The sequence below is a fragment of the Orycteropus afer genome, unplaced genomic scaffold (genome assembly GCF_000298275.1).
Source record: "Orycteropus afer afer isolate SDZICR_OR568_19922 unplaced genomic scaffold, OryAfe1.0 scaffold00203, whole genome shotgun sequence".
NCBI lineage: Eukaryota > Metazoa > Chordata > Mammalia > Tubulidentata > Orycteropodidae > Orycteropus > Orycteropus afer.
Window position 1 is genome coordinate 993,740 of NW_006921790.1, and position 10,760 is coordinate 1,004,499.

Here is a 10,760-nt window from a genome sequence, read left to right on the forward strand (position 1 = left end):
AAAGCTTTCTCTTTACCATATGAGTAAGGCTGGGTTTACTCAGATGTTGCAGCTTTCTAGAATAGTAATTCCAGAACACTTAATTTTGCTTATGCAGAACCTGTACTTAGACCAAGATGTAGTTGTTTGAATAGAACAAAGGGATTAAAATCAAGAAAGGTGAGCATCAGTGTTGTATCTTTTCATCATACTTATTTCTTCTGTGTGCTGAGCAAATAATCTAAGAAGCTGGACTAAACTAAGAAGAACATGGCATCAGTATTGGAGGAGGACTCATTAACAAGCTACTATATGCAGATGGCACCACCTTGCCTGCTGAAAGCAAAGAATACTTGAACCATTTAGTGATGAAGATCAAAGACTACAGCCTTCAGTATGGATTATATCTCAACATTAAGAAAACAAAAATTCTCACAAATGGAACAAGAAGTAACATGATAATTGGAGACAAGATTGGATTGGCAAGGATTTCATTTTACTTAGATCTGTAAATAATGCCCACAGAAGGCAGTGGTCATCAAATCAAACAATGTATTGCATTGAGCAATTCTGATTCATGTGACTTCTTTAAGGTGTTCAAAAGCAAAGACACCATTTTGAGGACTAAGGTGTCCCTGACTCAAACCATGGTATTTTCAATCTGCTCATAGATTGAACTACCACTCAACTGTCAGTTTGTCATACTGTGGTGGCTTGCATGTTGCTGGGAGGCTAGAGAATATCATGCTTTGTAAAATAGAGGGTCAGCAAAGAAGGGGAAGACCCACAATGATGGGCTTAATTATAACAAGGATTGTGAGATTGGCACAGGACTAGACAGTTTCCTCCTGTTGTGCATAGGGTCTCTATGAGTCAGAGCCAACTCGATGGTACCTAACAACAACATAGATTGAAAATTTTCACCTCATATGAAAACTGGAAACAGAATAAAGAAGACCAAAAAATAACTGATGTCCTTGAATTATGATGTTGGGGGAGAATATTAAATATACTATAGACTTCCAGAAGAATGAACAAATCCATTTTTGAAGATGTATAGCCAGAATGTTCCTTAGGAGCTGGGCTTTGGGCATGTTATCAGGAGGGAACAGTCATTAGAGAAGGACACAATTCTTAGTAAAGTAGAAGATCAACAAAAAAGGGTAATATCCTCAATGAAATCAATTGACTCATTCACTGAAACAATGCACTCAAATATAGCAATGATTGTGAGGATGGCACAGCACCAAACAGTGTTTTGTTGTATTGTACATGGGTTGTGATGAGTCAGAACTGATTCACTAATGTCAACATAATCATTAAAAACTAGTAAAGTTTGCACCAATAAATGCACATAGAACCACTACGTTTATTAGAAAAATTGGTGTTGTTGCTGTCATTAGGTGCTATCAAGTCAGCTCAGAATCATTGCAATCCCTGTACTGCAGAATGAAACTCTGTCTGGTCATGCAACAATCTCATAATCCTTGCTATACTTGAGCACATAGTTGCAGCCACCGTGTCAATCCTTCTTGTTAAGGGCCTTCCTCTTTTTAGCTGGACCCTTCACTTCACCAAGCATGATATCCTTCTCCAGGAAATGGTCCCTTCTGACAACATGACCAAAATAAATGAGACGAATTCTGGCCATTCTCACTTCCAAGGAGCATTCAGGCTGCCCTTCTTCCAGGACAGGTTGGTTAATTCTTCTGGCAGTCCAAAGTACAGGAAAAAATAGGAAAGTACACTAATAACTACTGTGCCTGATCTAGTGAAAGGAAATTGAAATGTTCAATTTGAATCCTAAAGCATGAGAGGAAAGTTTACCTTACCATTTCATTCTCTGGTGCCACTTATTGTATCAGAGTGAATGGATGTAATTCAGCAATTTTCTAGGTACATCAATTCATAGGTAACCAAAATCTTAAAGAGTTTTAAAATATTTATTTCTATAGCAACAAATGAAGCTTAAAAAGAGTGAGAGAAGAGTCTTGAGACTGTAGCCCTTAGACACCCTTCAAACCTGGAACTGAACTTATCTCTGTGGCTCAACTTTCAAATGATGTTGTTGCTATTGTTAGGTGCTGATGAGTAGATTTCTACTCATAGTGACCCTACGTATAACAAAATGAAACACTTCCCAGTCCTGTGCCATCCTTATAACCTTTCCTATACTTGAGTCCATTGTTAGAGCCACTGTGTCAATCCATCTCATTGAGAGTCTTCCCCTTTTTCTCTGACTCTCCATTTTACGTTATTATGTTTATGTTGTTAGGTGCTGAAGAATCCATTCTGACTCATCACAACTCATGTACAATAGAACAAAACACTTCTTGGTGCTGTGCCATCCTCACAATCATTGCTATGTTTGAGTTCATCATGCTTTTCTAAGTATTCTGACCAGTCTCCAGGGACTGGTCCCTTCTGAGAGTAGATGAGATGAAGTCTGGCCATTCTTGCTTTTAAGGAACATTCTGTCTGTACTTCTTCCAGGACAGATTTGTTGGTTCTTTGGGAAGTCCATGGTATTTTCAGTCACTGCCAACACCTCAATGCAAAGGCACTACTTCTTCTTTGGTTTTCACTTACATATGAGATGAATGAAAATATCATGCCTTGGTTCAGACTAAAGTGATATCTTTGCTCTTCAACATTTTTTTCTTCTTTTTTCTCTTTAACATTTTTAAAGAGGTCTTTTGCAGCAGTTTGGCCAGTGCAATACAACATCTGATTTCTTGACTGCTACTTCCATGGGTGTTGATTATGGATCCAAGTAAAATGAAATCTTTGGCAAGTTTAATCTTTTTTCCATTTAATGTGATGTTACTTACTGGTCCAGTTGTGAGGATTTTTGGTTTCTTTATGCTGAGCTGTAATACTCAACATAACATAACATAGCTCAACATTTTTCCATACTGAAGACTGTAATCTTTGATCTTCATCAGTAAGTGCTTCAAGTCATCTTCACTTTCAGCAAGTTTGTTTCATCTGTGTATCATAGGTTGTTAATGAGTCTTCCTTTAATGCTAATGCCACTTTCTTCTTCATACAATCCAGCTTCTCTGATTATTTGTTCAATATACAGAGTGAATAAGTACCATGAAAGGATACAACCCTGACACAAGCTCTTCCTAATTTTATACCAAACAGCATCCCCTTATTTTGTCCAACTGACAACCTCTTGGTCTATGCACAGATTCCTCATGAGCACAATTAAGTGTTCTGGAATTCCCATACTTTGTAATTTTATCCATAATTTATTATGACCCACTTAGCCAAATGCCTTTGCATAGTCAATAAAATACAAGTAAGCATCTTTCTGGTATTCTTTGCTTTCAGCCAAGATTCATCTGACATCAGCAATGATATTCCTCCTTCCATGTCCTCTTCTGAATCCAGCTTAAATTTCTGGAAGTTCCCTGTCAAGGACTTCTTCCTTCAATACCACTGGTTGTTGATCTTATAGTACCTCCTGAAATAAGTGAACATTGACCAATTCGTTTTGGTACAGTGACTCTGCATATTCCTTCTATCTTTTTCTGATATTTCCTGAATCATTCAACATTTTCCCATAAAATCCTTCAATATTGCAATTTGAAGCTTGAATTTTCCTCTTCCATTCTTTCAGCTTGAGAAATACTGAGTGTGTGCTTCCCTTTTGTTTTGCTAATTCCAGGTCTTTGCACATTTCTTTGTAATACTTTACTTTGTCTTCTTGAGCCATCTTTTGAAATCTTCTGTTCAGATCTTTTATTTCAACATTTCTTCCATTCGCTTTAGCTTTTCTCCATTAAAGAGCAAGTTTCAGGATCTTTTCTGACATCCATTTTGGTATTTTCTTCCTTTCATGTCTTTTTAATGACCATTTGCTTTCTTGATGTCATCCTACAGTTTTTGATGTCATCCTACAGTTTGCTCGTTAGTCATTGGTATTCAATATGTTAGATCTGTTCTTCAAATGGTCTCTAAATTCTGGTGAAATATATTCAAAATCAGATTTTGGTTCTCATGGACTTGTTTTAACTCTCTTCAGCTTCAACTTTTGCATGCATATGAACAATTGATGGCCTTTTTTTCACAGTCAGCTCCTGGTCTTCTTTTGACTGATGCAGAGGCTTCTCTGTCACCTCTATCCACAGATGTAGTGTTTTGGTTACCTAGTGCCACGCTGACAAGAATATACCACAAATGTGATGGTTTGAAAAAACAGGAGTTTATTCTCTTACAGTTTGGAGGCTTTAAGTCTGAGTTCAAAGTACCAGGCTCTAGGGGCTGAGTTCCTCAACCTCGGGCTTCAGTTCTGCCTCCTGCTCCCTGCTCACTGGAGCTAGAGGCTTTTTTTCACTCAGACAGCTGCTGGCTGCTGATACTGACAAGCCCAAGGTTGACAAGTAAAAAGGCACAGTTCCGATGTTACCAAACCCCATGTCAGGCCATTAATTTGAGTCCATTGAAAGTCCCACAGTCAGCAGAACATGACAGCCTGCTGAAGGATGACTCAGCTACATGCAGGGTTCAAGTGTGCCATAAGCTAGAGACCATTCCCAATGCTGCTTCTTATATATGAGAAACAGATCACATCCCTAAAGTAGCTACTCAACTGCTCCAATAGATTCCACCACGGAGTTAATTAGCAGTCTTACCATGGGGAATAACAATAACTCCATCCAGCTGCCAGCCACTCAACAAGGCCTAGCCAAGTTGGCACACAAACTTAACTACTACATGATGTAGTCTATTTTGTATGTATTACATCTGGTGAGGTCCACATGTATAGTCACTGTAAATGTTATTGGAAAAAAAAAAAAAAAGCTTTTACAATGGATAAATTGTTGGTCTTCACAATTCTATCATGCAATCTCCAGTGTCATTTCTACCACCAAGTCCACATTTTTCCAACTATCAATGCATTAGTTTCCAACTTTTGCAATCCAATAAGTAACATTTATCAATACATCTTGATTGTGTGTTTGGTCAATTTCAGCCTGTGGAAGTTGGTAAAAATCTTCAATTACTTCATTTTTCACTTTGGTAGTTAGTGCATATATTTGAGTAATAGTTGTATTAACTGGTTTTCCTTGTAAGTCTATGGCTATTATCCTACATATCTTGAACTACATATTTTTGACCATGGATGTGATGCCATTCCTTTTCAACTTGTCACGCCTAGAAGATCATGTGATTGTGTGATTCAAAATGACCAATACCTGTCCATTTCAGTCATTAATGCCTAAGATATCAATCTTTATGTGTTCCATTTCATTTTTGACAACTTTTAGTTTTTCTAGATTCACACTCGTTACATACTGTATTCCTATTATTAAGGAATGTTTGCAGCTGTTTATTCCCATTTTGAGTCATTCTCCACAACAAATGAAGGTCCCGAAATTTACTCCATCCACATCATTAAAGTCAAGACAGGTCTTCCCCAATCATATTCTGAGTGCCTTCCAATCTGAGGGGTTCATCTTCTGGCACCATATCAGAAAATGTTTCACTGTTCTTCATAAAATACTCCAGTACTATATCAAACAATGTTTCACTGTTATTCATAAAGTTTTCAGTGGCCAATTGTTTCAGAAGCTTATGGCCCCGTTCTTGTTTCCAGTCTGCCTTAGTCTGGAAACTCCACTGAAATTTGTCCACTATGCATTATGTTGTTTGTCTTAGAAATATTAGTGGCATAGCTTCCAGTCTCACAGCAACACCCAAGCCATCACAGTATGACAAAGTGACAGATGAGTGGTGGAGTCAAATGATAGACAGATCGATAAGATGAACAACAACACCAGGTGGGTCCACACTCATTAGAACAATTAACCATAATAGATCAGAAAGGCAGCATTTGTCCAGGGACAAAACTCATAAGTCAGAAAGAGTTAGGAAAGAAGGACTAAGGGAAATGCTATACACAGGAAAGAAGTCAGAAGAGTGCTATTGCATTGTGGGGATTGCAATCAATGACACAAAACAAAATGTGTATGAATTGTTGTTGTTGGGTGCCATTGAGTTGGCTTTGACTCACAGTGAACCTTTGTACAGCGGAACAAAACACTGCCCAGTCCTGTGCCAGCCTCACAATACTTGCTATACTTGAGACCATCATTGCAACCACTGAGTCAATCCATCTCATTGAGGGCCTTCCCCTTTTTTGTTGGCCCTCCACTTTACCAAGAATGATATCTTTCTCTAGGGAATGGTCCTTTTTGACAACATGACCAAAGTAGGTCAAATGTCAGTCCATTCTCATTTCCAAGGAGCGTTCCAGCTGTACTTCTTCCAGGAAAGATTTGTTAGGTTTTTTTTTTTTTTTTTTTTTTGGTAGTCCATGGTACTTTAAATATTCTTTACCTACACCACAACTCAAAAGGATCAACTCTTCTTTGGTCTTCCTTATGTATAATGAGAATAGGAGCTCTGGTAGTGTAGTGCCTAAGGCACTTGACTGCTAACCAGAAGGCTGGTGGTTCAAAGCCACCAGGCACTCCTGGAAGGAAGGTTGGGCAATCTACTTCCATAATGATACTGCCTTGGAAACCCAAGGAGGGGTTGCAATGAGTTGGGTCTGACTTGACGGCACATAACAACAAGAACAACAAACACATGAGGAATACACACACACACACACACACATGATTTCCTTGCAAACACACACACACATACATACATATCTATATATCTTTATCTCTATCTATCTATCTATTCTATTTATTGTTGCTCATTGCCATTGAGTTGGCTCTGTTCATGGTGACATTATAATGTAACAAAACATTTCCCAGTCCTGCATCATCTTTACAATCATTGGTATGTCTCAGTCCATTGTTGTTGGCTGTTGCAGTGCCTTTCAACCTAGCTCATTTCCCAATACTATATTCAGATTATATTCTGTGGTGATCCATAAGGTTTTCCTTAGCTGTTTTTTCAAAAATAAATTACTAGCCTTTCTTCTGAGTCTTTCTTAGTCTAGTAGTTCTGTTGAAATTTGTCTACCATAGGTGACCTGTAGTATTTCAAATACTGGTGGCATAACTTCCAGCATCATAGCAACAAACAAGCTACCACAGTTTTGGAGTTAATTGCTATAGAGTTTCTATAGAGTTAATTCTGATCGAGAAAAACCCATGTGTTATAGAGTGGACCTGCTCCATAGAGTTTTCTTAGCTGTAATCTTTTAGAAATACATCACCAGACCTTTCTTTCCTTCTACTGCTGGGTGGGTCTAACCTCCAGCTTTTAAGTTAGTAAATGAGCACAAGCTATTTGCAATACCCAGGGAAATATCTCTGTCTCTAACTCTCTCTCTATCTATATATGCATGTATACACACACACACACACACACACACATATCTGTATACATACATGTGATTCAATGAGAAACTGTTCATTATAGAGTATTCTATGGAAGATGATAAGATACCATGATAAGAAAACTTTAACTGATATCTTGATAATCTAATAATAAATTCTGCCAATTTTGATATAAATAAGATTATGAATTAAGAACAGACATGGACTAGAGCAGTCTGAAATTTATTCATTTATTAGATGAATTTTCACTTATCCAATAAACATTTATTTAGTATATCATGATCTTAAAATAGAAACAGGCTTTGTTTTATGCTATAGATTTTCATATTTTGAGACAGGAGAAATATTTTATGTGAAAAGGCTGATAGAGAGAAATAGAAATAGAAACTTTTGTTTTGGGGTTTCTGAGACTGTTCTTTTGACACAGAATACAAGAAACCAGTAGGAGATGAGACTAGACACATTTTCTGTAGTTATTGGAAAGCTTTTAATGAAATTACTTTGAGTTTTATCTTGTACAGAAATGATTGAAAATGCTTCACTAGAAGAATGGTTGACTGTCTTGAACACAAAGATGAATCATCATCTCAAAATTCTCTCTGTGATATTTCTTTTATTTTGAACATTAAGTCCTAGACATGCTGATTGCTGGACATAATATATTTGGCCCAAGCTGATAACCTACTGTATTAGGCATCTTTTTTTTTTTTTTTTTTTAAGTAATGTTGTCCTGAAAAATAATCTCAGAATCTAAATGGTTTACAATAAATGTTTGTTTCTTGGTCATATTGTATATCAGCTGCAACTCTGTTCCACAAAGTCTTCCTTATTCTAAAATCTAGAGTTTGGAGCAATTCTTGCCTAGGACATCGTTCTTCTCAGGGTAGAGGACAGCAAGTGATGACAGAACCATGATATGGTTTTCAAATCTTCTGCTTAGATGTGGTATACATCACTTCCACTCATATTCTATTGACCAAAGAAAGTTAACATACCTAAACCCGGTGTATATGAGTGAGAAGTATGATCCTATTACACTGAGGAGTTATGAGTTTTAGAGAACAATAAGCACATTCATCTGCCTGGACAGAACAATCAATTCATGGATAGACAAAGCAAGGTGAATCAGAATCGTTTGTTATAATTTTTCATTACTTTCTTTTTCATAAAGGGCTTTTATAGTGAGAGAGAGAGGTTATGGAGAGAGAGCCTCTTCTTTTTTTGTTGACAAGCTAAGAATAGATAGTATCAGAGCCTATGGGAGCTTTGCCTGCTATTGAGTAAAGAGGCATATGTGAATAAAGCCACCAAGAAGAAATAGCAAAGAAGGAATGAGAGATGAGAAATTTGAAAGAGCAATCATTCATTCTTGCCTTCCAAAAAATTGATAGATTTCCTGTTTTATTTTCTAAAACAGTTTTAGGTGGACTTCATTCATATAGCATTAGATATTTATTATTTTGACAATGTTTTATGTTGTTGTTGTTGTTGTTAGATGTCATTGAGTTGGCTGTGACACATAGCAATCCTATGCACAACAGAATGAAACCCTGCCTGGTCCTGTGCCATTCTCACAATCATTGCTATACTTGAGCCCATCATTGTAGCCCTGTGTCAATCTGTCTAGTTCAGGGTCTTCCCCCTTTTTTTTTTTGCTGGCCCTCTACTTCACATCATATCCTTCTCCAGATTGGTTACTCTGGCAACATGATCAAAGTAGGTGAAATGAAGTCAAGGTAGTCTCGCTTCTAATGAGCACTCCAACTGCACTTCTTCCAGGACAAATTTATTTGTTCTTCTGGTTCTATTGTATGACAGATTTATTTGTTCTTCTGGAATTCTATTGTATTATCACTATTCTTCACCAACACCACAATTCAAAGGCATAAGTTCTTCTTCAGTCTCCCATATTCATTTTCCAGCTTTCATATGTATATGGAAAAAAAAAAAACAAAAAAAAAAACTTACTACCATTGATTTGTTTCCAACTCATAGCCACCCCTTTTTGGATTTCCAAGGAGGTATCTCTATGGAAGTACATTGCCCGATCTTCTTTTGTTTGATGGGTTTGAACTACCAGTCTTCTGGTTAGCAATATGATGCTATTGAAAATAACATGGCTTGGGTCAAGTGCACAATAGTCTTCAAAGGGACATCTTTGTTCCTTAACACGTTAGAAAGATCTTTTGCAGCAGATTTGGCCAATGCAATACAATGTTTGATTTCTTGACTGATGCTTCCATGGATACAAGTAAAATGAATTCCCTGACAACCTCAATCTTTTATAGCAATGTTTTATAGAACATTCAATATAGAATAGTATCAAGAGATACTGATCCCTAATAAACATTTTTTACCCTAACCTGCTTCAGTGACAGTTTCCGCAGAATAGAAAGCATAAAACTAAATTTATACCTTAAGAAGCTAGAAAAAACTAGCCAATTAAGCATATGTAAAGTATGAAAAAGTCATATATCAATAAAAAATATAAGAGCATACAGGAAATTTGCAAATTTAAAAATTACCTCTCTGAAGAAAAGTAATAAAATTGATAAATCCCTAGTAAACTTGATGAAAGAAAGAAAATTACAGTAATGAATAAGGGATATCATTATAGATTCTGTATATATTAGAAAGTCAAGAAGGCAATATTATAAATGACTTTATATCAATAAGATAGATTGCTTGGAATTAATAGGCAAAGTCTTTAAAACATAATTTACCAAAAATTGATGGAAAATGAGATCTAAAATGTGAATAGTATAATTACTAAAGAAATTTTATCTATTGTCAAAACATCTTCAGAAATATACACAAGAATACTACACTGCTGAGTTCTGTGAAATATGGAACAAAGAAATTCAATCTTACCCAAACCCCTTCAGAAAAAAGCAGGAAACAATATTTTTCACTCAATTTATGAGGAAAACGTATTATTGATATAAAAATTACATAAAAAAATACAAGAAACAAAGATTATTGATCAAAATTCCCATGAATACAGAAAAAAAAATATTCTTAACAAAATACTGGCAAGTGAAACCCAGTAACACATAACAAAGATAATACATGAAAACAAGTAAGGTCTATTCCAAGAATGTAAGATTGATTTACCATTTAAGTATTTATTATGTAATGAACCAATTAACAGATCTAAAGGAGCTCTGGTAGCACAGTGTCTAAGGCACTTGACTGCTAACCAGAAGGCTGGCGGTTCAAACCCACCAGCCACTCCTCGGAAGGAAAGTTGGGCATTCTTACTTCCGTAGTGATACTGCCTCGGAAACCCAAGGAGGGGTCGCCATGAGTCGGGGCCGACTCTATGGCAAATAACAACAACAACAACAACAAGGGAGCTCTGGTAGCATCGTGCCTTAGGCACTTGACTGCTAACCAGAAGGCTGGAGGTTCAAACCCACCAGCCACTCCTTGGAAGGAAGATGGGGCAATCTACTTCTGTAGTGATACTGC